This window comes from Centrocercus urophasianus, unplaced genomic scaffold (assembly GCF_019232065.1).
Source record: "Centrocercus urophasianus isolate 14NV4802_14NV808 unplaced genomic scaffold, USGS_Curo_1.0 seq_32, whole genome shotgun sequence".
Lineage (NCBI taxonomy): Eukaryota > Metazoa > Chordata > Aves > Galliformes > Phasianidae > Centrocercus > Centrocercus urophasianus.
This window is the reverse complement of record NW_024884889.1, coordinates 5,958,347-5,985,880: the sequence shown is the minus strand read 5'-3', so window position 1 is coordinate 5,985,880 and position 27,534 is coordinate 5,958,347. Positions and strand designations below refer to the sequence as shown.

Here is a 27,534-nt window from a genome sequence, read left to right as displayed (position 1 = left end):
GCACAGTCTTTGCTACTAAGATAGGACAAGGAGTAAGAACTTTAAACCAGAAGGGGGTCAATTAAAATTAGACATTAGGAAGCAATTCTTCACTCTGATGATGGTGAGGTAGTGAAAGAGATTGACAGGAGAAGCTCTGGATGCCCCATTCCTATAAGTGCTCAAGGTCAGGCTGGATGGAGTTTTTAGCAATTAGTCTCATGGCTGTTGTCCCTGCCCATGCCGGGGAGTTTGGAACTAGATGATTTTTAACAACCCTTCCAACACACACTATTCTATAATTCTAGTTTCTAAAAGTAGCTGTAACAGTAATATAAGTTGTAAAGAACGTAAGAAAAAGGAACTAGAAAAGGAGCAGATAAAGATAATGGATGATAGAGCAGAATGGAAGATAAGGAGATAGAAACTGTCAGAGAAGATGTAAATACACAAAGATATAAGTGATAAAGTGAAAATCAAAGACATGAATGGGCTATATTTCTATTTCGCACTGTAACAGTTCTCGAATTAATGGTTTAAGTGATTTGTTGTTGATCAAGCTATCTAAATGAATACAGTTGGAAGAGCATTTACTGGTGTTTGTCATTTCATATGACAGCCATGTGAATTTTTTCAGGTTGAGTTAATTATATTGCTGCACACAGTATTGAAACTGGGAGCATCTCCACATCCGTGATGGGCATCTTGACATGGTTAGTGTTTTAGAAAGTATTATTAAAGTTCAACTGAAACATGTACTAATGAGATCACAGGAAGAAATCATACCTTTCAGGATGTTCAATACTTTTCAATTCCCTTCCCAAAAGTACATTTTAAAATCTCCATGCGCCTGTCTGTATGACTATAATGTGATGGAAAGTACAGTGACAGTAACAGGTGGCACAATCCTAGGCCGTAGAAAATGAGAAGAAGCCTCATTACAGCAGCTGTGGACAAAGAAACAAAGGAAGAAAAACTGCAAGCTATGAATCTAAATATTTATCTAATATTGAAAACCTATGGACAACTCTTTGAAATATTTAACTCTCTGTACATAAATAGTCCAGTAAAGCCAATTGGACTGGTCTATTGTAGTAATAATCAGGTGCAAAAAATTTTACAGTTAGAGTTTGATTATTTCCCATTTCTGTCTTTGAATTTCAGCTCGCTGTCTAGACAGCATAAGCTCAGACAGCTGTAAACTGCTATAATCTTCTTATGTTTATTTGAGAAATGTCTGAAGCAAGTATTTCAAGAAAAAATATAAAAAGATATTTCTTGAAACTTTGTACTTGAAAACAAATCATTAATGTTTTGACACAAAACCAAGAAAAAATATGTTGTGAGGTATAATGTTGCTCTTCTATTTCAAAAAGTCTGCACAGTAAGCTGGAAGTAACAACTTATAAATTCTACTCTTGAATCCTTTGAATGTTTTATGCACGTTAACCTCATGTATGTGAATATTTCATCAGGATCGTAAGTAGGAACTTAATATCGTTTGACACTACTGTCTGTGCAATGCCTCCTCAAAACAGCTGCAGGGTTCTTGGCTCTTGTAGGTTCTGGTAAATGAAGAGATTTTCTTGAGCAGACACTATGCACTTACATGCCAAAGACCAACAGTGTTCTGGGCTGCATCAAGAGTTGGCTAGGAGGGCAAGAGAGGTGATTTTCTTCCTCTATTCTGCCCTTGTGAGTCTGCAGTACTGTACTCAGGCTTGGGGCCCCCATTACAAGGTAAAGATCTACCTGCACCATCGGGTACAGAGGAGACCATGAGGATGATCAGAAGGCTGGAGCACCTCTTCTATGAATACAGGTTGAGAGAACTGGGCTTACTTAACCCAGAGAAGAGAAAGTTCCAGGGAGGTCTTCTGACGGCCATCCAGCACTCAAGGGGAGCTTATGGAAGGAAGAGGGCTGACTATTTACATGAGCAGATAGTGCTAGGAGAAGGGGGAAATAATTTTTAACTAAAAGAAAGGAGATTTAGATTAGATGTCAGAAAGAAATTCTTCTCTTGGAGGGTGGTGAGACACTGGAGCAGGTTTCCCAGGGAAGCTGTGTGCACTCCATCCCTGGGGGGCTTAAGGTCAGGTTGGATGAGGCCCTGGGCAGCCTGAGCTGGTGGGTGGCAACTCTACCCATTACAGGCGTTTGGAACTGGACTGGGCTGTAACACTTCTTCCAACCCCAGACTCTATGAAAATAACTCCATGTTGAATGACTTTTTGCACAATGAAAGTCCTGAAAGAACTTTGTTTTGAACATAAGACTACTTCAGAAATTTTCAGCATAACGTATTGGTTGAGAAGAAGAGAATATGTTCTATAATCAAGTGTTGTTTGCCTGTATTTAGATGTATTAAATACCATAAACCTTTTGAGTAATATTATAGTATTATAGAATTCCCTTTCTTGATGAACTAAAAATTCCTGTAGCACTATTGCCAAGGGACTCAAAGTGTCAAATGTATCCTTTTCAAAAAATGTCAGGTAAATTAGTAACACTGTTTTGAAACTGATATGTGGAATTTCCACTTAGCTACATATATGAAACATTTCTCTTGCCATTTAAAAGAGTAGGATCACTTGGGTTTCAGACCATTTTCAGAATCCACAAGTTACTAGACAGATGATTTTACATGTTTTCAATTAAGTAGGCAGGATACTCAAAGCCTTTTTAGTCCACTCATTAGTCAAGCAGAAGTAGATACAGAGAAGCAATTAATTTTGACAACAAATGCTAAGCTTTTTATCTCTATATTCTATAATCTGTTCCAAGTACTAAACAGCTCAAATGCAAAAATGTCAAGTAGTGAATCTAGTTTGAAATACTGACTTGCCTTAAGCGGTTTGGCTTTGGATAGCATGATATGCAAACAGTTTCCCATTAGGAAATGAGTTGAAATGTATTTTTTTCATTAACTGTGTGTTATTACTGTTGCAGTAAGTTTTGAAGTTACATCCCAATTGTGGATCCCAGATGACTGACACATGAACACATTTTTTCCTACTCTTTGAACACGTACTTGCTTCAAACTCTTATTTCCATGGTATCAGATGTCTTTGCAGGTGTTCTTGAAGAAAAATTCCTTCAGATTTGTGGTTGAAATGGATACTGATTTTTTTATGTGTCCCCTCTACCCCATTGACTTTTAAACCAGGAAAGCATTAGCTCTGAATTACTCTTTGCTATTCTCTAGTTTCAGTTCCAAGAGAAGTAGTTCCCAAAGCGTTTCCAAGTGGTTGAGGTTTTTTGGTTGGTTTGGTTGTTGGTTTGCTTTTCGTTCCTCTTCCTTACCTGACATCTCCCCCTAAGTTCTTATCCACTTAGCATTTTCCCTTTGGAGAGAGTCACAGATTTATTTATTTAACTTTCCAAGGTATTGAATTAGCAATATTTTGCCAATTATAAAGTTTATATGCCTCCTTAGTACCTACTTTTTCTGAACTCAGTGCAGTTATTAAAGCATAACTATAAATCATGATGCTTAACGATGAATCCAGAATATACCATGCTGTAAATTGAGACTTGAAAAGAGAAAATGTTTATCTGCAGCAAACTAGTTCTTTACTATACAGGTTCTTAACACATAGCAAGCTTCTTTCTTATGTGGAACATAGCACTGTCTCCTCAAAATAACTTGTTAAAACAGCAGAGATCCATAAGAAACGTTAATTAGATGCAGTCACTCTGCCCACTTGAAAATGTCTTTCTCTGTGTGTGTTGTGTTTGTTTGTTTGTTTGTTTTCCTGTAATTGATAAAAGAATCACATAACATCATTATTAATAGTGTTGTGTTACTGTTGGTCTTAAACATCTTTCCACTGAATGAGGGTCCTTCACTGAGGGTTTTTTTTTGGATAGTCATTTACCTTGACACTGGTGCATATTTTATTCTTAACTCATAAATTAACCTCTTGTGAGAGAGGAAATGAGTTTTCACAGAACATGTTTCTGATATGGACTAAAAGAGTGTTTTTCTAAAGCACTCTAAAGTTTTTCTTTTTTTTAAAGAAAAGCATATTCAACCTTGTAATATCAACATCTGTTGTGCAGGGATTTTATTGGTCTTTACTTTTCTTTCATCCTCCTACAGAGAATTTCTAAAATGTCTAAAATAGGAGCATTTTCTTTGTAAACCTTGATATTGCTGAAAAATTCCCAGCCGCCACTGTCTGCAGAGATCTGGAGTTGTCTGGATTTTTCGTGTTCATGGATAGAAAACCTTGCTGATGCTTCACATTTAGGAAAATGCACGAGTAGTATTTCAGTCTCCAGCAGAAAGTACTAATTGATAAGAAAGCATCTTTCAGCATAAAGAGCACAGTAGGTGTCTCTAGAAATAATTCAACTGTGAAGACACTGAATTCTATGTGTATATTCAACAAGCAATCAAGTTTGTCTTTATACAGGCTGTTTGCTTTCTTCATTGGCCAGTAGTTTGCTTCACATTAAAAATGAGTCATGACCTTGCTAGTCATTTATGTCTCTGATATTTTCTCATGATTTACTGACTTCAAATTAGAACTGAAGGCTTTCAATGTACATGACAAAACTGAAGCCTTCAGCAAAAAGTTTCAACTTTGAATTTGTCAAGTAAGAAAAAGCAATTTTGACACGTTTGGACCTCCTGACCTTTTATGGATGAAAATGAGCAAACACTCAGCAGTCTGGTGGAAAAGACAGCAGAGAGGATCACTCAATAGCTCTCCATTGGCAGTTTAGACACTGCAGCTCTAAAAAAAGGGAAGAGGGATGACAGAGCCATGGTCAGAAATCTGCAGTTCCAGTTTCCAATTTAAAGAAACAGTGTATTTCAACACATTATGTTGCAATTGTGGAAGGAAACTGGAATTCATGCAGGAACCTAGTACAAAAAGAGCGAGCAGTCTGGCTTGGCAGATAAGGCTGTAACAGTCAATCCAGGAAAGTTTTATTAGGAAAATGAAAGTGAATTACTGCGCAAATGTAATAAAGATGATCTAATACTCACCCTTCACAAGCCTTTATCTACTTGATACTAAAAATTAGTTTTCATTGCTTCATTAGAACTAGAGTATAAAAATGGTAGGTGAAAACAATTTCAATTGTATGCCCCAACCCCCCTCGCAAAAAAAAAATCAAACTGGTATTCACGATTAGAGGTCAAAATTTACTATGTGATAATCTAAATACGAAATTTATGACAGAAATTGCATCTGAATATTGAGGGCACAGCAGCTCAAAAAGCATCTAGTCCTGTAAATGGAGATAACCGGGACAGTTTACCCTCCAGCCCCAAGTCTGGGAACTAGGAACCTGGGATATGCTCTGACGTATCTGGCCCAGTTGAGGCAAATCTTAACAGTACCATGTTAATGTGTGATAACAACTAACTGTGCTAGGTGGACCTTGTATAAAAATAGCTTAAATCATAGTCCTGGAGAAAATATTTACTGTGGTTAGAAATATCAAATAGGAAACAGTATGTAAAATGGTCTCTGACGTTGTTCATTGTTTTGTAGCTGAGAAAAACAGTGTTTAAACGAAGTTGCCTCACAGACAAAGTGGTGTGATGATTCAGTGGAAGAGCAAAAGAAAGGAGCAGCTGATCGATTTAGGGAGAAAGTAAGGAGTTGAGATGGACATAGGCCAAAAACGAAGAGTGATAAAAGGGTGTGATATATTGAAAATCAGACAGTAATGCCAGATTTATTGTACATCTGCAGCTCTTTGGAAAATGTCATATGTTCCCTTTGTTGCTATTGAATACAGTGTCACTATGAGGAGGAAGCTTAAGCAAATGTGCAAGAAGGGCATCTGTTCAGAATTTTAGCTTCTCAAATGGGAGTTTCAGAAAGAGTCTCAGAGACCTCCCTGGAGCATTTGGGCCACACAGAGCTGATGTTTAGTATTTACATCACAGCCTGTTTTGCCCTGAGATTTTTTTTATGTGTTGTTTTAACGAACGGCGCGGACAAAAGCGGCACTGTAAGTCAAATTCCCCTGAAGACAATGTGATTAGGCCAGCTGAACCACTGAAGCCTTGCTGAATAGAGGCGAGTACTGCTCATTCCCCCGGCTGCTCTAAAAGCTGAGTCAAAATCTTAAAAGTTTTATAATACACGTGAGGTCTCAGTTCAGCTGACTTCTATGCATGCACTGATTGTGTTTACTTGTGTATGATAGGACAGAATCTTTGTGTACTCTTGCTGTTGAACGAAAGCATCTACTTTACCTGCAAGCTGTGGTTAGTTTTCCACAAAAGCTCACATCATGACATTTGGTCTTATTTCAGATGCTGGGACTGCTTCCCTGACACAAGCTTTTCCTCCTGATCACACGTGTAAAATTTCTTGTTCCTGGTTCTATCCTTGAAGATGCCAGATCGCTTTGAAGGAAAGCATGAGCAAATGGGGAAGAGTACTTGAGACTCGGAACACCAAACAGGCTGCTAAGCCTCTCCTTGGAGTACGTGAGTCTGAGTGTGTGCATATGTGCATTTCTATTTCAGTTGGTTGGAATGGCTTTTGCAAGCTGCCAGAGAGAATTATTATTCCAGGACTGAAGTTGCTCATTCAATTCTCTGGGGAACACGGAGTGTTGCTGAGACTTACCAGAGTGAATACAGCACAATACAGCAAGGCATGCACCCTGCTGAGCTCACTCCAAGCATTTGCTAAAAAGCATGTATCGTAGGAACAGAAATGTGCTTTCAGGTCTCCCAGGGTCTGATTAAATTCAAAAATGAGAGAGTTTCCCATTGTGTTTTCCATCAGCCCATTTCAAGTATGGGAGAACAGGGATGCTGAAGCTTCAAAATGTGTAATTCTTAGAGGGCTCACAGCAACACCTTTCATATCCTAAATTGTACAGCATATATGAGTGTGAGCTAGATGTTGATTTACAATAGCATTTTGTTCTGTGTGTGCTGTAATTCTGAGTGCTGAACTCAAGTTTTCTTAGTTAGGTTTGTGTCAACCCGTGTGATCAGGAGGTTCACATTTGACCCTAGTTCTACAGGTAGAAATCTTGCTAGCAATTGAACAATCTGGTATAAATGCCTTGATTGTAAGGTAAGCCATGAAAGACAGTGAGTGCAACCGATGGAACTGGGAAAAAAAGTGATCCTGTTCTGTCAGTAAAACAAAGGTATGGTACAGAAACGAATGAATACTAAAATTCTGTATTTACATAAATAGTGCTGCATAAGAGGCACACTTTATTTATACTGGCAGCAATAAGCAAGAGATTTACACTGATAAAAGAAACTGTATATTAGAATATGCATAAAAAGTACTGGAAAATTTCTCCTAAAGGTCTTTTGACAGAGGAATAAAAAGCAAGAAGCAGAAGCAGGTTAGATGCATTTTAGAGTCTAGTTTTACAGCTTTTTTACCAAGTAACCTTAAATTTTGCTTTTTTTTTTTCTTCCCATACACCATCTGGTGTCACTACCATTGAAGAACTGAATTTTTAGATGAAGTAGTATCTTTTTTTTCAAGGTTTAATTTTTTTTTCCCTTGCTCATAAGTGCTCTACCATGTTTACTGGATTTCAGGTTTCAGAAAAAAGAGGAGTGTTAAGGTAAGTTACTACCTACTTCCCTTTTCATCAAGTTCTGTTTTAAGATCTCAGCTTACAGTCTTACAATTTTTCTTCATTACCGGACTATCTGATATCAAAGGACATGTTCCAGAAAAGCAATTTAGCAGAGAAAAACAGATTAATTAACCTCTGATCATTGTGTAACACTGGAATAATTAATATATTTGTAGTTGCACAAGCCTAATTTATCTTTTCTCTGACAGAGGATAAAGACTTGTGTCAGTGTTCAATCTGAGATATTAAAAAAATCATGCATAAGCATAGACTCATAAGTGTCTCAGGATACTCTAATTTATACTCAGTATTCCTAGCATGGAAATACATATCTCCAGTATTATAGGAGGAGCTTCACAACACTCCTCCTATCATAGGAGGATTAGTTAGGGTTGTGTTAGTTGCATGGCCTTGGACAAGGTGACTGTTCATCAGCTCTGTGCTTATTGACTCCTTCCAATAAAACAGCAAATTTCAGTAGGTAAGGGTACACCACTGGTACGTGGAAAGAAAAATACAAGCACTGCATAAAGGGCTTTCTGAGATTGGCACTGATTTTATTTTGGATTATTTTTAAAAAGAGATGTTGTTGGAAATGATTCTTACCAAAACAGCTCAGAGTAGAGAAAGAATAACAAAGGATAATAATTTGACCATACCAAGAAACTGAAAAAACTATTTTTCCATTGACAGAATAATCAGCGGAGAGTGCAGGGATTAGAATACAGAGACAGAACAGTGTGGATTACCCTGATTTCCCCCAGGATTGTAATAATTTCTGCCACGACAGTAGAAAACCACGTTCACAAAATCATTAGACTCTTGAACCAAACAGAGAGTTGAGATATCAGTACTACCCCAACCAAGCAGAATAATATCTCAAGGAGGTCCCCCATGTGTACTCAGAATAACAACAAACAACTCTACTTATAGTGTATGCTAATTTAAGCAAATAGGAAAATTGATATGAAAATCCTGAGCAGTAGAACAAGATAAAATTAATGAAGACTTGTTAAATGAAATGCTCAGATAACTCAAACTCAGTATTTTCAGAGACGGTCTAGTGAGGCAGTAATACCACAAGACCAAACTATCATGATATGTGTAGGTAAAATGGCATCCTCCAGCAACGTATGATATATGCTACTCTGAAAGCAGTGTCTCCCATTTTATTGTGCTGACTCACAATGTTCAAGGTGAATGTTGGTGGTAAGGCAGTTGAAGTTGAACCTTCCTGCCAATATTCCATCATGTGTTGTTGCTGTGCAGTGGATGGCAGCAGAGGGGCAGTCTGGTAAAATGACATCTGACATAGAAGAGCATATGAAGCAAACTTGTGAAAATTAATTCCTCTGTGCAGAAAAAAATGGCTCCCATTGATGTTCATCAATAGTTGACGAACATTTATGGAAACCAAACAGTGGATGTGAGCTCAGTAAGGCAGTGGGTGATGTGTTTCAGCAGTGGCAACAGCAACTTGAAAGAAAAGTCATGTTTCAGGTGGCCATACAGTTTTTTCACTAGCACAGCATGCAGGCTCTTGTTCAACACTGGGGAAAATGCATAGCTAATAATGGTGACTACCTTGAAAAACAGTGTTTTGTAGCTGAGAATTTGCTTTATGAATTGGAATTATTGTGCTCATTGTATCTGTTGTAATTTCCAAGGAAATAAATAGGAGGTATTATTTTCAGAGTGAATTATATAATGCTATTGCACAGAAAGCATCTTTCATTCTAAGATGCAGTGTTTGAGCTAACATATGGAGGACATCTCTGGTTGTCGAAGTAAGGAAATTTTCACCTGTTTCTAACCATTCTGGCTTTTTGCCCTCAGAGAAGGGAGACTTCTGCCAAACCAGTGTTTTTCCTGTTTTGAAAGGACAACACAATATTACCGAAAGCTTATGGGAAGATACATGTTCTAAATCATCTGAAGTTTTCCTAAGGGGTAAGTACCTTATTCAGTAGGATGCATTCACAGAAGATTCATCATATTTGGAAGAGCTGGATGACATTTGTTATTCAAGCAACAGCGTTATTTTCACGAGAGAAACCGCTCTGTGGAACAAGGACTCTAGTGTAATTCACAACAGTCGCTTTCCCAGAGGGATGCACAGCAGTGGTGCTCTTAATACCATATAGATGATCATCATAATGCATTAAATAGCTAGTGACAGACTGTATTGTCAATAGAGAGATTGTTTATAAATGGGACAGCTGGAAGCTGACTGCTAATGAGTCAGAAGTCACAGAAAAAATTAATATCAAGAAGAAGAATTTGAGTCTTTGACACTTACTTTTCTCTTTATCCATGAATTTCATCTCAAGTTGCCTTAAAAATTGAATTTAAAACTCAAACGTAGTAGTTAATACATATTTCACTTCAAGCAGGAAACAACCTAATTAGAGTAAAACAAAAAGGTTGTACTTACAGTGCAGTGTGAAAAATAGGCCACGGCACATAAAGCCTAAAGTTAGCTTTAAATACTTTTTGATGGCACAGAATGTTAATTGAATGAGTGTTTTGCATAATGAACAGGGCTCTTTCAGCATAATAGAAAGAAAAACATTAGAGAGCACAGTGGAATGACCCCCTCTGGAGAACTGACCCAGCTTTTAGCAAATCTCTCTGGGGATTCTTGATCATCAGTAAGAAGGGCCTTTAGGGAATCATTTCTCTCCTTTTAGCCACTGACACTGAAATTGTCATACATGCTTCAACAAACTGTCCAGAGAATTGTGATAGTATACCACCTACCAGGATTTCCAAGTGAAGCTGAGCACCTGGATGAGAATTGTTTCTCAGTCCTAGAGAGAAATCTTACCTGCTGGTCAGAACACAATCTTAAAGCTTTTCTCTCACAAGTAACAACGATGTAATATTTTTAAAACTACTTTTTGCATCAGCACAGTTGTCTGTCAGTAGACAGTCCAGCATTCATGGCACAGATGATATGCTACCATACAAACAAATGTGTCTGAGTATTTTACTGGAAGACTGAAAATACTGCTTAAATAAATGGCAGGGGCAGACTGAGCCTGAAACTGGCTACCATCACCAGCTGAACAGCAAGCGGTGAAATAAAATATATATATTCTCTAGATCTTCATCAGGAATACTGGACAAAGGTCTCATTAATTTGATCATTTTGTGTTCTGTTGGAAAGAAGGTGACATCCTCAGCAAGAGGTTGGATGGAAACCAAGGTTCTGAAATGCTGTGTGTTTTTCTAGGTGAATTATTAGGAGTCCCAGGATACCAACAGACCTCCTCCATTTTGTGTGCGATTGTAGTAAACGGTAACTGGAGAAAAGGGTCAGGAATGCTTGTTCTTCTTCAGGTATGTGTCAAAAGAACAGGTAAGGATTCCAGCCTGATAACCTTTTAGCTGTGTCCACAAAATGACCGTTACCATTTTAGAATCTATGCGACTTCCTACATACAGAAACAGTTCTGCTTTTCTTCTGGTGTGGCTATTTCGGTTCATTTGAAATTAACTTTAAGAGTGGTTAGCACCTTAGAAGTATTACCATCATGATTTCTACAGAGATTGTGCCTGGGTTCTTATTACTCTTAATACCACAATTTCTTTGGAGGGAGCTACATACTTAATTGAAGCTAAACATGTAATTGAAAACACATTTCCTCATTACAGGTGCCCATCAGTACATAGCAATCTTAAGTATGCTGAGTCCAGGACAGAAATTTTATTTTTTACTAATATTTAAGTACCTTGGCTGTCATAGGATGTAATTTCTCTAAGGATTATGAACTACATTCCCACAGCTCATTTTTCACAACATTGCCCATGCTAATGCCAAACAGATCCACAAGTCACGTATATATAACAGACTGTGCAGCTGAAGATATTTCCACAGCAGTAGCCTGTCATTCAGGTATCAAATTGTTGTGCAGTTCCTTTCCAGTGTTCTGTCAAAGCAGTCGTGGCACTGGATATTCTTTTCAAAGCTTCACATCATCAGGTGATTAGCAATCTTGCAGAAATAAACCTGATGCCTTCACAGTTGTAAAGACTACATAAAACATTCCATTCAGGAACAGCAAGAACTAGAAGATAGAATACAAAAATTTATGTATTTATTATTCAATTTAAACAAATCTGGTTGGATGTGTGCTGTGTAACTTTGAATGAAACATCCACCATCTCTAAAACCAAGTCCACCCATTTGCACGTATTTCTCATTCCAAATAGATGTCTGTAAGTTTGATGGAATGAAAGAATCAAAAGTAAATCTAGTTTGGAGTAAGTGTAAAATGCTCGTTCATTCATTTGTACCTCAAAGAGAAAATTAAGACTATTTAAAAACAAACAGTTGTTGGTAGGAGTAAGTTTTCCAGCGTTGTTCTGATGCCTTTTGAAAGAGACCATGTGCTTTAATAAATCATGTTTAGCTGCTTGCCCACGTACATGAAATGCAGATTGAAAGAGGAAAGGAGAAAAACTCTCTCTCCATCTGCTTCCTCCTTTCCTCCTTCTCTTTCCCTCCCTCTCTTTTTTGTACTGCTTCCCTCTATACCAGGATTAGACGTGATGTGATGACAGTGAATACTTGGTTACCAAAGGGAGATTAATTGAAAGATCAGGTCAGCACAGGAGTACAGCAATATAGAACTTACTCTGTTTACAATACACTGAATATTTCAAGGAAGCTAGAGAAGGAAACAGTACTAAATGTGATAACTTGTCAAAAACCTACCTATGGACTACCGGTTCATCTGTGCTATCTAATACATTACGTTTCGTGTTTTCCTCACACAGTTATATTAACAGTTAGATAATTTTTAATTTTACACTTTGAACCTACTAAAAAATACCGTATGTCTGTGCTGATCAAAAAAAAAAAGGGGGGGAGGGAGGGCCGGGGAAACTTCCTTGTGTCTTGTGCATTTTCACTGATGCAATCGTGAGTAATGTGACACAGGAAAAGGGAGGCTGGGGTCTCTCCATCAGCTGTGCCTGTAATAGTGGACATTCCTGTCAGATTCCTGTGCATCTTTTTCCCAGGCCATACTAAGCTCTGTTCTGCATTGCCCAAAGGAATGTGCATCAAGCCCATGGCATCAGCATGAAGGATGTAAGTAAGTATGTCTCCCAGAGTGAGAGGTGCTTTAACATCTGTGATATATACTCTATTGTGTGTGTTGTTCCATTGATCATTTGCCTTTGTTGCTGCCTAACTACTTATGCTCTATTTCTAGCCTCTATTTGCCAGTTTCAGCTTCCTTCTATTCAATCACTTCATACCTTTATTTCTATAATGTTTTTATTTGAGTGCACAGAACTTTTACCAGCTGTCTTCCCCGTTTGCACTGGTTCCCTATGACCAAGTTGTCACCTAGTCGTCTTCTTGTAAACGAAATAAATGAAGCTTGATTAGCATCTATCGGACATAATACTGGGCATTTATCAGTTTACTCTTGTGAATATGTTGTAAGTTTACCAAATTCTTTTTGAAATGGGAATCCTCGGAACTGAGCACACCAATTTCACCAACACCTCCTCAAACTTTTCAAAAGTGTAGTATCTTATCTCTTGTAACCTTATGGTACATAGTATCCTAAATTATAGTCTGTCACGTTGGTTTAGATAAGCATCTATACTTTATTGTGAAGATATGCACACAGTTCAAGTAGGGGTACCCAGTCTGGTCTTAGTCTGTGCTGGATACTGGAATGCAACTGTAAGAAGAATTGCTTCGACTCAACCTTATTTATTTATTTACATCTAAAACCCTGAAACTGCAGTTTCATGGCTTATTCTATTGGAGCTGGGTAGCTTGTATTTGGCACTTGCAATCTTGCTGTCCTTCGTATTTTACACTGAGAGAGCTGCATCAAGTGCTAGAAATGACATTCCCATCACCTGGTCTTAATGCACAGCCTGTGCAGTAATACAGTGTCTCTAATCACTGCGGATCTGTAATTCAAGGCCAATCAGATGAAGTATTGCAGTATTTTTTTACTTATATCTTAAAATGAGATGAAAGTGGCCTTGAAAACTAACAGTAGCTTTAAGAAGTCTCATATCAACCACAAACAAAGGAGCTCTCTAGAAAGAGCTGAATTTTTCACGCAGGTTTTAACAACATTAGTCACTGAGATTAATGTAATAATAATTTAATCACTATATGCATTTTGTGATTACAATAAAAGAACGTCCCAGGAATTCGTAGCAATAACTTGTAGTACTACAACTAAACAATTTTTCCTCTTGTTTTATTTTCTATTTAAGTTGAGCCTTTCAGCTTGTCTCCATTACATTCCTTATTTTAGTATCCCTTTGCAATATACCAATTTGTTGGGTGTATCCAAATGGGAAATTTAAGAGCAGCTAGAAACAAAAAAAAGTAAAAGCTGCACAATAGAAGATGTCATTAGAAGAAATAGATATTTAGATTTCAAAACCAAATTACGAGTGCAGTGACAGCCATTAAGACTAGTTATCTGTGGGGAGTATTTTTCATGTGTAATACACTGTATTCAGTTCTGATACAAAATGAAATTAAAATATTTTGTTTTGAGAAAGGTAAATGTGTAAATTCTACTTTACAATTCTTTAATTGTAATAAATACACAGTATTAAAAAAAAATTTAAAAAAGGAATGCAAGTTAACACTGACAGTAAGTCTCCACAGTTTTATAATCTTTCTCTCTCCTTTCCATATTTCTACAAAGAAGTTGGAATTCTGAATTCAACAAAAAGAGAAAATGGGTGTTTTTAAAATATTCTCCTTTTTAGCAAATGGTCAATCTTGGTGACTACAACTTCATAATATTGCTAAGTATGCTTTAATCGTAGAATCATACGGTCATAGAATCACTCAGGTTGGAACAGACCTTAAAGATCATCAATTCTAACCATAACCCTAATAACCCATCCTACCCTAACTCTAACAGCCCTCCCTGAGCACCACATCCGAACGGTTCTTAAACACATCCAGGGATGGGGACTCAACCACCTCCCTGGGGAGCCCATTCCAGTGAGTCTGATGTTATGCCTTTGAAAATGGAAATACAGAAAATGGTATTAATGCCACATACTTCAAATGAAATTACTTCAAATTATACTGACATTTAATTAATTAAAAGTTATTCTTAGAATATGAAATAATTATGTAGTTCAAATACACTTAATTTATATGGTACTTGAAATAAAATCCACTTTCCCCATCCTTTTGAAATTAAGAAGGTTGAAAGCAGCTAGCATCTCAAAGAAGGATTTGGATACTGATAAATGCTGTATTTTGAGACCAAAAGGTGTGGTTTTTGTTTTTTGTTTTTTGTTTTTTTTTTTAAGTAAAAAACTCAAATGGATTTATTTATGTTATTAGTGAACAGTAGAGTATTTCATACACTTTCCTTATTGCTCATACCAATTGGAATGAGTCAAAATTGAACTGTCATCACGAAATATTAGGGTGTTAACTCTTAGCTGTGAAACAATCCTCATTTGATTGCATAAACTCTTGGCAATTAAATGATAAAAAAAAATTTATACAGGAAGATCTTCAAACTTTGTGCTTAATCCTTGGCAAATATTTGTTGATCATTTCAGATTTTCTTCCCTTTTATTGTGTATGGCATAGTCAAGATGAAAAGCACTCGGTAAGGGAGTCAATTTTCTTTAAAATGCAAAGTATACAGGTAAGATCCTTGTTGAAAAGATTTCTCCTGTGCCACCGTCTGTAGCCTGCCAGCTTACCAAGGAGAGTCACAACTGTTTATTTTCTTATGTTTTTAGAAAGGAGATCAAGCACTAGTGATTTTTAGAAATGGCATAGAGCTAAAGGGCTACTGTTTATCCACTGTTGCTGTATCATCTTTGCTTTCCAATTTCTCTAGGTAATGCCTGACAATCTGGAAATAAAGAAACAAATCTTCTCATCGCGCTCACCATGTGGTACTGGAATAGTAGCTTCTTTCTCAAAAAAGGACAGATGTATTGGCCCTCACCTCATTCATCTCTCTCACTATTTTATCTGAGGTTGTTCACAATTGACAACTAGCTACTTGTAATGCAGATTATGCAGGCTATGCAGCGTCTGAGGAGGATAACAGAAGTAAAAAATAAAGGTGGAAAAGCCCTCACTTTGGTTCAAATGAAAACTAGACTTAATGTGTTCACTTTAAATGTCTTTCAGTAATATTCTCATCCCTGAATAAAGATAATTTCAACTAGTAGCCAAACGTAGAGGCTGTATAGAACTACTGAGTCACGATCACCTGAAGCAAGCACTGAGACAGCCCTGGGAGCACGGGTGAAGGCGATCCAGCTGTGTGACCAGAAAGGATGGAGCCTGGCTGCACCTCTCTTAGACCCCCCATTTAAGGACTGACTGCCACAGGGGAAGGGTCTCTCTCTGGAGGTCCCTCCTCTTGGAGTTTTTCTTGCAAGCCCACAACACAGGTAAGCTTTTCCATTCATTTCCAATTATCCCTTTCCAATGTGATAATTTTTTCAGCCATACGTTCTCTACAGACCACCCTAACTTATCCGTATACTTGTTGATTATGCAGAGGCCATGTTTTTAATGATGGGTTTATTTGGTTTTTTTTCCTGATTGTTTCACGAGAGTTTGCACATGGAAGCGTGACTGTGCTTGCAGTTCTGCAGTACAAAAGGCAACCAGGGGATAATCAAGGAAAGAACTGCCTAGGATGTCAGGGCTGGCCACTGATGGGGAAAAAAAATGAATCGGATGAGAACTGAGAGAAGTATAAGAAACCAAGCACAGGTAAGAATGTATGCATATCCATATCTGTTCCTTTAAGTCAATTTATCAGAGAACTAAGCATGCTTTGGCCAAATAAACCTGACTTAAATTTTGTGTTTTTGCTGACTGACTTTGCTAGCTGATTACTAGAATGAAATACAGTTGGCAGACCCAGAGGTTTGTTGAATTTCATGTCTGTTACTCGGGGGGGACCAACTGAAGGCACAACCAGGGATCAGTCTGATCCAACCGTATCTCCAAAGGAAGTAGATTTTCAGTACGCACGCTCCTCCTAACAAAGCTTGAAAAGCTCATCACACAACCTGTGGGCTGCACGAGCAGCGTGTCATGGTAAATATTATGAAGCTGCTGTGCACATAATGCTAGCTGTCACCACCTCTTGATGTGCTGTATGGGGGTTGTACTTAGGCACACTTTTCTACCTGCAGCTCGCATGCAGTTTCATTGCATCATCTGTTGGCATTGAGAACATTTGGGAAGAGTGGAGTCTGCAGCTCCCAAAACAGTCTTGAAAGCAGTTAAAAATAACTGTGAATATGTCACATAAAAGCACTCTGAAGAGTCTGATATTTTTATGAACCTCAGTGCATGTTATGTATTAAAAATAGTCTTGAGAGAAATGACAGCACAAAGTTAAGGGAATATAGATAGCCCGTGCAAGCATATAATTTCAAGATAAAGTTACCTTCAGAGTTGTTGTAAATCGTGTTAATTAGTTAAATAATTCATTAGGTCCAAACATTAAAAAAACACTTGGAAAATTATTGGTTTAGGTTTGAGGATAAGAGATACATAGGAGACTCTTTCCCCTTTCCCTTCTCCTTGAACTCTTTCTGGAATGCCTCTGTTTCTACATAAAAAGTGAAGTTTAAGTTTTCAAAATTATGTTGAGATGTTACAAAAGTGTAATATAAGAAAGAGCAATATAAGAGCGACAAATAATTCAAGTAACTTTATATGCCACTTCTCATTTTCTTCCATGAAAGCTTAATTAAATTAGTACATACTTGTTTTATATTTTAACAGCATGTAAAATAAAACAAAATAAAAAAGAAAATTTATTATTTTGAAGTTGGGTTGAATATGAAATTTTCCTCTACTTAAAATAATTCCATGTTTTATGGTTTAATTTTTGCCTGATAATAAAAATAAAACACATTAAATTTTAATAAAGTAACTTTCAATTTATTAACAAAATTTCTGCATGCTATTAGTGTGGCTGCAAGTTGATCATGCTAATATAAAGGGATTAAATTATATTCTGTTATATCCAAATTGTTTTTTCTCCTCCAAAAGATGTAATGTGCAGTCAGGTCAATTCTCTGTCTCAGTTTCGTTTATGTCAGTTGGTATTAGACGCTTTTCTACCCTCTTATTTTAGAAAGGTTAAATTTCCTTAGCAGAATGTTCTATGGATACTTCAAATTGCAGAATTCAGACTCATTTCACTGAAATTAAAATAGCTCATAGACCCACATAAAGTCAACAAAGGTAATAGAAACCCCACGGCAACAATTCCTTCAGAAAACCTGTACTTTACAAACAAAAAAAGCCCTACCTCTCCACATCTTTTGGCTTGCTTGTATCATTTGGAGCAGCTTACAACTTCTCTCTTAGAGAATTCCGATTTGTCTTGTTTTAGATGTACGTTAAGATCTCAGCGTCTCGCAACCATATAATGGAAACCTTACTAATTATAATAATCATAGGAAATGAAATAATTTCTCTCTCTTTTTAATTTTTTAGAGCTCCATGGCCTTGAAGTCTGAAAATGAAACACTGAAAACAGCAAGCGCGAAACAACTACAAAAACTGTGTTGTTCTTACTGCACAGATTTCCCAGGAAAAATCTGTAGTAGTCTTAATGAAATAATTTAGCTTGCCTTTTTGCCTAAAGGAACAATGCAGCATTATTATTTTCATACTAAGGGTTCTTGTCTGATTTCACTTGTGTTTGAACATGCCTCTGGGGCTTCTGAGAATGGCCAGTACCCTATTTGATGAAGTAACTGGCGTCTGCACCCAAGATGAAACTTACCTCTAAGCAGAGTCAGCCAAAGGTCTCTCTACTGTTTAAATGAAATTAAGAGTTTATTCTGATCCTCTGCAGTCTATTAATCTTTCCTTGGGAAAGAAAAAAAAAAATCTACGCTGCACATTTCAGACTATGTATGTTTCACTTAAAAGGAGAAAAAAGCCTCAGGTGGACACTTTCAAGATTACATTTCAGGATTTTGATTTCCTTTTTCTGATTAAAAAAATCAATCACATTAAATGAAATCAAAACAGTCAGAATACTCCCCTGTCTTGTAAAAATCCTATACATCCAGTTCTTGAGCTTGTACGTGCATTTTTGTTACGCTGTGGACTGATAATTCTGCAAAATATTACAGTATTGCATAATAAATGCTATGCTTTACCTGCCACACCATTTTCGAAATGATTTCATTTTCTTAATCAGGAAAACAGTTCTTTTAGTTGGACCAAGGTCAGTTCATACTGCAGTAGTTTTCATGACTGGTCCATCCATTTTGTATCTCAGAAGATGGGCGTCCTTGAGAATCACGTGGTTTGATTTTTTTTTCTTTGTTAGTTTGTTTGCTGGATATTTCCTGGATATTTTTCTGCCTAAAGTTGTTCCTTGCCACCTGTTACCTGATTCTTCAATTGCATCAACTTTCTCTTCCGTGACAGTTGTTGGCATCCTGCTAAGGACGAGTAAGCACTCTTGGTTCTCAAAATGGTATAGGTTTTCACTTGGTTCAGTCCCTAGAAAGGTAGGGCAAAAATATTTTTGCATCCCATTCTTTCTTCGTTCCAGAACCAGCAATTATTGAACCACTGTTTTTAATGTTGTTCAGTCAATAGACTGTGTGTTTTCCTCTTGTATACCTCAAAATTAAAATAAATATGTAACAGATGTCAATCTATCTATACATGTAAATGCATGTTTTGGATGTAGTTTTCTTGGGTTTGGAATAACCTTATTTCCTCTTAATTTGTATTTTAATACAAATAAATAAATAAATAAAGGCCTAATTTCATAATTTGCTAATTGAGCTTTTAATTATTTATTGCAGGCTTATTGCACAAACTGTCCTGTAGAAAGCCTTGTACAGGCAGCAGCTGAAATACTATTTTACTTCTGATTTTCTGTGAGACCATTCATTCTGCCAGCATCCATAAGAGTCTTCAAAAAATTATTGTTAGTTACGTTTATTCTTTATGAACAACACTGGGTAGTATCTGACGACTCATTACTGAGAATAATACAAATCCTCATGGAATTTTCTCCTTTTAAACCTGCTAAGATCTAAGCAGAATTTGTTTACAATGAATGGCATTTTTGCCTCTATTAAACCGGTAGACCTCCATAGATTTGATGAAAGAGCTGCAACAGTGTAACAGCTGGAGGACTGGTAGGTTGTTTCTCTGTTTAACAAACATTTCCCTAGACTTTTTAGAAATTATTTGCATTTTCCTAATTTGCTCTGCTTTTATGTAGAAGAACTCTGCAAAAGAGCCTGTCCGAGTTCCTGCATCTGCAACTGCAAGGCAAAACACTCACGTTGCCCAGTACAAAAATACTTATTCACATGTTAAATTGCACAACACACATTCTCATCTGCAGCTGTGAGAAATGCTCTGCGCAAAGCATTAGAAACATGTTTTCTGGAGACTGTTTCCTTCTTTAGAAAAAAAATTGTAGTGTTACTGTTCCTTGTATCCTTCATAACACTAGTGAGGAATGCACATACGAAAAGAGATTTAAAAAGTTTTAATGGGCAAAATTCTTACATTATTATTTACACAAACTCCTTTTCACAGCACTGTTTGGCATTCAGATATCTAAAGTTATGGATCTAAATACTGTTTATACCTCAATATGAAAACACATCAATGACACCTGTGTTCTGAAAAATGTTCTAGTTATTAAACTCTTCCGCAGAATGTATAGAGAAATAATATACATGGGTTGCTCTGAAAGTACGGGTGCCTGCTTATTTCTGTGGAAACTGCAACAGATACAGTGAGCATAATAACACTATTTTTGATAAACTAACTTCTCGGATAGAAAACAGAATTTTTCAGCATACTCACGACCATTAGCTGTGCATTTTCACCCGTAAGGGACAAAAGCCTGCATGCAGTGCTTGTAAATATCTACACCAGCAGAGATGGCCTGCTGTTGCTGTCGCTGTGCTCACATCAGCTGTTTGGTCTCCATCAGCATTCAGCAAGTGCTGATGAATATCAGTGGGTGTCATTTTTTCTCGCGTGGAGGAATTCAGTGACACACCTTTGCTTCATACGTATTTCCACGTCAGATGTCATTATGTGAGCCTGCCCCTCCACTGCCATCTGTCTCAGAACAGCCATGTGTAGCAGAATGTTGGTGGGGAGGTTCATTCTCTACTGCCATACCACCAACATTTGCCCCTGACATCATAGGCCAAGATAATAAAATAAGAAGCATTTCCTGCAGAAACATTTCCCTGCACCTGAAGTCTCTCTGTTTGGTACTGACTGAGAATTGCATGTTCGTTTTGGTACTGCATCTTTTCATCTCAAAACCCAACAGCTCTGTCAGTGCTTCACTCCATTGCACTTCTTTAAGCTGTTGCCAGTCGTCTTCAATGTATTTTCTATTTTTTTTAAAAAAACATTCTATTCTGATTTCCCAGTTTTGGGGCAGTGAAGGTAGAGGGTTGACAGTCTTTGTCTGAATGTGCATCTGTCTCCTGGGAGCAGTCTAAGGGTATGTCTATTGAGCGATACACCAAGCTGTGTTGCATCCTTCCACAGTGAACAGACATGTTAGCTGGGCACATTCAGCTTGATATTTAGCAGCCTTGAACTTGACTGTGTTGGTAGTTGAAAGGGGAGTCATCATTTAAATGTCAGCTATATAAAAAGAGAAAAAAATAATAACACCTGAGATGCTTCATTACCCAATTAAATGCCAAACTGCAGAAGAATTGCATTTGAATTTCAGTTAGGTACATCCAAATATTTGCCTCATCAGGTAACTTCAGCAAAACAGTTGACATATATCCCTCCAAATCAAAATCTGATTTATTATCTGTAAGCACAGAAGACTAGTAATATGCTTTAAGCAACAAGATGTCTGTGATCCACGATTGGTGAAGTGGTCCCAAGCTGAGAAACACTACTTTGGGTTGCTCTAACTTATTTTCATTGTGAACTGCAATACGCTGCGATTATCCATGATGTGTTTGAGGAGAGCAACAGCCCTTGAGCCAACTGGCCTGCATCCACGCTAGCTGGGGAGAGTGGCTATATTTTGTGATTCTTGGTTAGATGTCCTGTGGATCCCAGCCTCTGCAGCACCTTCTGGCTGTTTGATACCGTGTTTTTTCTGGATGGAGAACTTCACTACATTGTGAAGTTCTGATTACAGATATGCTAAAATGCCGCCACGTTAGCCACCTTCTGCTCATTTCCATTGTTCAGATACAAGATTTCAAAGACTTTATGAGTCAGAAAATAAAACAGTAAAATGTTCTTGGAATTATTGCTTTCTGCCTCCTGTGCTTAAAATACAGGGCCAAATTTAGCTTTTAAAAATCAACTGGGCTTAGTATTGTTCATATTGCTCCCACTGCCATGCATTTGGGTTCCAAAAGTTGCTTTTCAAATTAGGAGTATTGTTCTTAATTCTATTCTGCTTAATGTTTTGTTTTGCATGGTTTCAGTTTATCTGTCACCTTGGCCATACTCCCAGGATCTGTCCCAAGTTTTCTTTCACCGGCTATAAGCCTGAAGTTATCTTTTCAAATAGAAGAAATCATTTTTCATTTTGCATTTACCCAAATGCCAGAAACATATTTTTCATGAACTCTTTTCAACATTTTCATTAGTTTTGCTCACTGATATAACAGTACATCTGAGAGACAGAATTAAGAGATCTCAGAAGTGGGTCTTATATGTAAGCACGCCTTTTATTCAGCAGACTGACAACTTTCAACTAGCTGAAGGTAACAGCAGCATTGTATACAGATGCTTAATGCAACAGTATTTGTTTCATGTCTTCAAAATACAGAAGTACCAAGTATACCTAGAGAACAAGCTATAGTCTCAAGTTGCCAGGTTATAGGTTAGATATAGGTTAGATATAGTGTACAAAAATAACTCCTCAGTGAATTTATGAGATTCAACAGTAAGCTGATCTGATTTCCTTGTGGTTGCTTTCCACATCTCACGAAAAGCCAGAATCTCCAGGAGCTGGATTAGAAGCTAGAGCAGTGAAGGTTGAGGGGAAACAACATTACTATGATAAGGGGCAACATTTAAAAATATCACTGTTGAGTTTTGTCCTAAGTGGGCAGCTTGCTAATTGCTGGTATCACCACAGGGGGAAATAGATTTTAATTCATTGGTGTTGCTGTAATTCAAGACAGTATGGCAAGGAAAGATAATATCTCACCAGAGGCGCTATTATTACACCCAGATTTCGATTTTGATTTTCTGACTCATAAATTCTTTAACATTTGTATTACACCCAGAATAGGTAAATGCTGATTCTTAGGGGAAAAACAACAACAACAAAAAACAAAACACAAAGCAGCCACTTGGTGTGAAAATTAAGTCCTACACCAAAGAAGCAGCTCTGTACAACTGAGGAAACAACTGCAGTCCCCAAACAATGCAGAAACATCAATTTTTATTTTCATCCATTCCTCATGAATTTCAGGAGTGAGCTGGAGACTTGCAAACCAGAAGGTTTTTTATGCATTTTATGTCCGTCAGGCCCCAACTTTATTATGTTTCAAATGAGACAGAGCTGTAATTGTGGCACTGTCATATCAGAAATTCCTTCTTGGTCGCCCGTGAGCACAGGCGTACAATCTATGTATTCCAGATTGCACTCTGCTCGTATTTCAAGTAAATAATTGCTTCCTCTTCTGCACTCTGATTCTCTGACATCCGCTGAGACTCAACCCTTTCTTGCAATTCTTCATTTCCCTCCCTAAGTGACATTCAAATATACAGCATGCATATATGTGGAAGTCGTTGTCAAAATGCTATATTCACCAAGGGAAAACGTCCACCATAAAATTGCTCTGTGGGTTACTTCATTTGCAATATTTCTCCTGGAAACATAGTGCCCCAGGATAGTGAGGCAGCAGGAAGTAATGAAATGTATTTTTCATACCCATACTCTCACTTTTCATTTCGACGTATCAAGCAGGTCTTTAAACTGCTAGTCTAAACTATTATGTCTTATTTTAGAAAGCCTTTATAATAATTGTGAATAATTAGAACCCAAAGTGCTAGCTACTTGTAAATGAAAATAAATGCTTAGCCCTCCTTGCAGAAGCCATTTGAAATGTTCTTTTTAAAAACCCATCGATTTTATTTCACGCTACTGGTTCATTTTATTTTACTTGAAATAAAGATATTCCCATAATTTCGAATGGTTAAAAGCTTCAAACCACAACTGCAGTAGAGGTGCTGTTACTCAGAAAAATTACACGTCTGAAAGAATGGGGGTATAATTTTTCAACTTCAATTTTTTTCTCAAGTTTAATTCTTTTTCTTTATAAGGTTAAGGAGAGAAATGAAGGCCTCGGTATGATAATTCTATTTGACTTTTAGCCCCTGCTATCTACATGCTTCTGGTCATTTGTAATGTCTTGGGATGTGAGCCGTGCCAAAGATCATAGCAAAAAGAAAGCATGAGAATTACAAAAGCTGCTGAATTGAAAACTGTCTTTAGCAGGAAGGTCATCAGGAGACAAATTATCCAATTGAATTGAATGTATATGGCAATGTTAAAGAATAGGTTTAAATGTGCTTTAGGCATTAAATAAACGCACATCTGCTGAAAATAGGCACAATTCTTGTCTCCTATGCTCAGGAATACCCAGGAATTCCCAGCAAGTGTTCAAGGTCAGGTTGGATGGGGCTCTGGGGAACTTGGTCTTGTGTCTGATCTAGCGGTTGGAAACCCAGCCACTGAAAGGGGTTGGAACTAAAGGAACTAAAGGACCCATCCAATCCAACCCACTCTGTGACTCCATGATTCTAAAAGAAAATGCTATACTTCTCAGATTTCTAAGATCCAATTTCTGCTGGTGTCTCAGTGTTACTGCAAGAGATATCTGTCACTCAGGTGAGGCTACACCAAGGAGTACAACATATCATTGTACAAGGTCACATTTACCTGCGTTTTGAAACAAAAATAGTCTTACTTGCGGAACAGTGTGCAATTTGCTTTTCACCATCAATGCTAGCTGAATCAGTGCATGAAAATGGGACGGGTCTCACGTTGCTTTATTATCTTTAAATTAAAAGGCTTGAAAACCTCTGATACAAGTCTCTAATAGTGAACACCAGTGTTATAGATCACTATAAATATCTTTATTTTGGAAGGAATAGTTTTCTGAGGCATGAGGAAATATGATGGAAATGTTTATAAGCTTGAGTTCTGAAGTTTTTACTATGCTAAGGATAATGACCTTAGCATAGTGAAAATATTTGAGGATAACTATCTCCTCAAATTTAGGACGTAGCATAGGAAGCTTCTGGTTCTCACATTACCAACTGTTAGTTACATTAGTTAGTTACTTCAGCCAATTCCATGCTGGCAGTGTAATTTATGCTGACAGTCAGATACCAGTGAGATGAGTGAGCAATTGCCAAACTGTCAGGAAACTTCAAATCTTTTAGTCTTTAATTAATTAATTAAGTAAAAACTGCTCTCTCTCTCTTTTTTTTTTAAATCATGTTTGTGAATTACTGTGGGCATTTTGGAAATGTGACACAGCCGTAACTACGTTCTGCTAGTGACTCTGACATTGCCTCTCACTTTTGCTGGCCTACTCATTTATTCACGACTCCATGAGAATCCTTATGAAAAGATACGGGCAGTAATTTGGTCTTCAATAATCTTAAAATAACTGCCTATACGATTATCTTAGCTATATTTTCTATCTGAAAAATAATTCTCTAGGTATGTAGGTAGATTTCAAGGGAGGAATAAAGAAGCCTAAAAACCATCGTAATTTATCGTTCAATTCTGTACTCTTAAGATGACAATCTTTTGCTAAATGAGAGTAAGGATTCTTTTTTTCTGAAATGTACCTTACTAAGTGGAGTTCTGAGGTAAAGAGATTTGCTTTTATGGGGTGCTGAAGATGCACTCTAGCTTCACTAATAGTCTGATTCACTAATAGTGCTTTAACTAGACATTAAAAGAGCGGCTGTAATATGAAACTGCTTTTCCTGTTATCATCTTAGTTAATTTATTTTTAAGGCACACTAGAGGTCAGCTCTGCTAGTCTCCATAAAGAAGAGGAAAGAATATAAATAATAAAAAAAGATATTCAGAGCTCTGTGAAAATACTCAACGAAGCCTGTGCATTTGAAAACAGTTTTTCTACGGCATAGTCTCAGAGTAAGATCTGTTTTTTCTTTAACAATTAAATACACAGTTACACAATTGTAGTATGAAATGAGAAGTGAATGATGCAAAAAATGGAATAACTCACTCTCCTCGTAAGTTATTTTTTCTAAATTCCCCATTGCAGCTTGTTATTTTTTTCTATGCAAAACATTACACATTGTAAGTTTGCCGCTTTCTATTCATGAAATTTATAAAACTATAGACTCACAGTAGAAGTTACTATATAAATTACATACAAGTTGGCTAACTGTCTTTCAGTTATGGATTAAACTGGTAAAATCAAGACGATAATATCTCATGAATTCTTATAACTATAGAGTTTGTATGACTTGGAAAAACTAAAATTAATTATTTGCAGATTGTCCTTAAATTAAAATGAATCTTTACTCTTTTTTTTTTCTTTTAAAATTTTTGTAGGTATGTTTTAAATGGGTAGTTATTAATGGTTGAAATCTAAGGGAAAAGGCAGCTAAGCCTTTTTTCTGCTTCAGGAATTTTCCGCCAGGGACAGCGTTACATTCAAAAACTCCACATGAGAGCCATGCTTCAGTGTTGAACTATTTCACATTGTTAGTGCTGAAATTACAGCTGTATCCAGTTTAAATCCCAAGATAGCATTACCATGCATTTCTGTCTAAGAAGTACAGGCTAGATCTATGACTGAAAAATCAATTGGTCTGTAATTTAGTAAGGACATCAGGCCCCTAACCCGTTACGACTGCTAAAAATGGAAATATAACCTTGTAGTGGCACTGTAATGACCGAAGCAGGTGCAGATCACTGTAATCAAACTTTTTAGATCCTTTCTTCTCCTTCACTGAATTTTCATTTCTCATCTCAGTGGATGGAACCACCGTCAAGAGATTTTTAACCTGCTGTAACTACGTCAGGAGATTTTTAATAATGTCCGCATGGTTTATTTTAGATGTCAAGAAGAAAGAAATTCAGAACTAATGCTGATGTTCCCTTAGACCTTTGTCAGCAAATGTCCCATGTTAAACACATGATATTCCTTAAAAAAAAATAAAAAAAAAATAAAAAAATTGAGGTAAAGTGTAAGATGATAAACCAGTTGCTACATTTTTGAGAATTAGGTGTATGTTTTAGGTAGGAACCTAATGTGTGTGTTGAAAAGCTGCTTTAGTACTTTTTCTTCCTTTAAATTTCAGATAAGATTTGTAGTTTGCAGGTAAGCAAAACAGATTTTGTACCGGTTCAAATAATTAATCAGCACTTTAAAAAGAAAATAAATTGATACAAAAATCTTATTTATGGCAAAAGTATGAATTGATCAGCTGCTTCACATTCACAGGAAAAAAAGACTGTTTTTCTGGGATTCTTTTTAATTATCTATGTGCAGCAGTTTTTAAAAAGACATTGCTTTATGAATGATGGCTTGCAACAGACAGATAATCTCCTTAGTAATACAACATTTTAGTATTTACTGTCTGTAAGAAAACCCAGTGCTCACTTTTGAACGCCAGTCATGACTTCAGCAAGGAGATCTGTTTCGAGAGGATAGATCTAAGAGCCACTTACCTTACTATTATCTACATATTCGTGAAATGACTTTGATTTATGACTACCAGCAGTAATTTCTCAAAGAACGTCGTACGTGAACATATTACTGGTAATGCATTTCCTCCACATTGCATTTTTTCAGATGAACGAAGTCATTCGTTTTGTTACTTTCTTAAAAGATAAAGGTTTGTCAATGCATGAGGGAAAAAATACATTCGTAAGCTATGCAGTAGTCCCAAAGAGAGAGAGAAACAGA

General features: G+C 36.9%; 2 long non-coding RNA genes across 2 annotated transcripts; both read left to right on the top strand.

Annotated features, from left to right (window-relative positions):
• Nucleotides 1-7,502: 7,502 nt before the first annotated feature.
• On the top strand, nt 7,503-12,667 carry LOC122166189. The gene is made up of 4 exons (XR_006170711.1): nt 7,503-7,554; nt 9,406-9,519; nt 10,805-10,911; nt 12,598-12,667. It is a non-coding gene; the product is annotated as an uncharacterized LOC122166189 (long non-coding RNA).
• A 2,726-nt stretch (nt 12,668-15,393) lies between these two features.
• Nucleotides 15,394-19,355, top strand: LOC122166188. Its single transcript, XR_006170710.1, has 3 exons — nt 15,394-15,999; nt 16,166-16,327; nt 18,074-19,355. It is a non-coding gene; the product is annotated as an uncharacterized LOC122166188 (long non-coding RNA).
• The last annotated feature ends 8,179 nt before the right edge of the window (nt 19,356-27,534 follow it).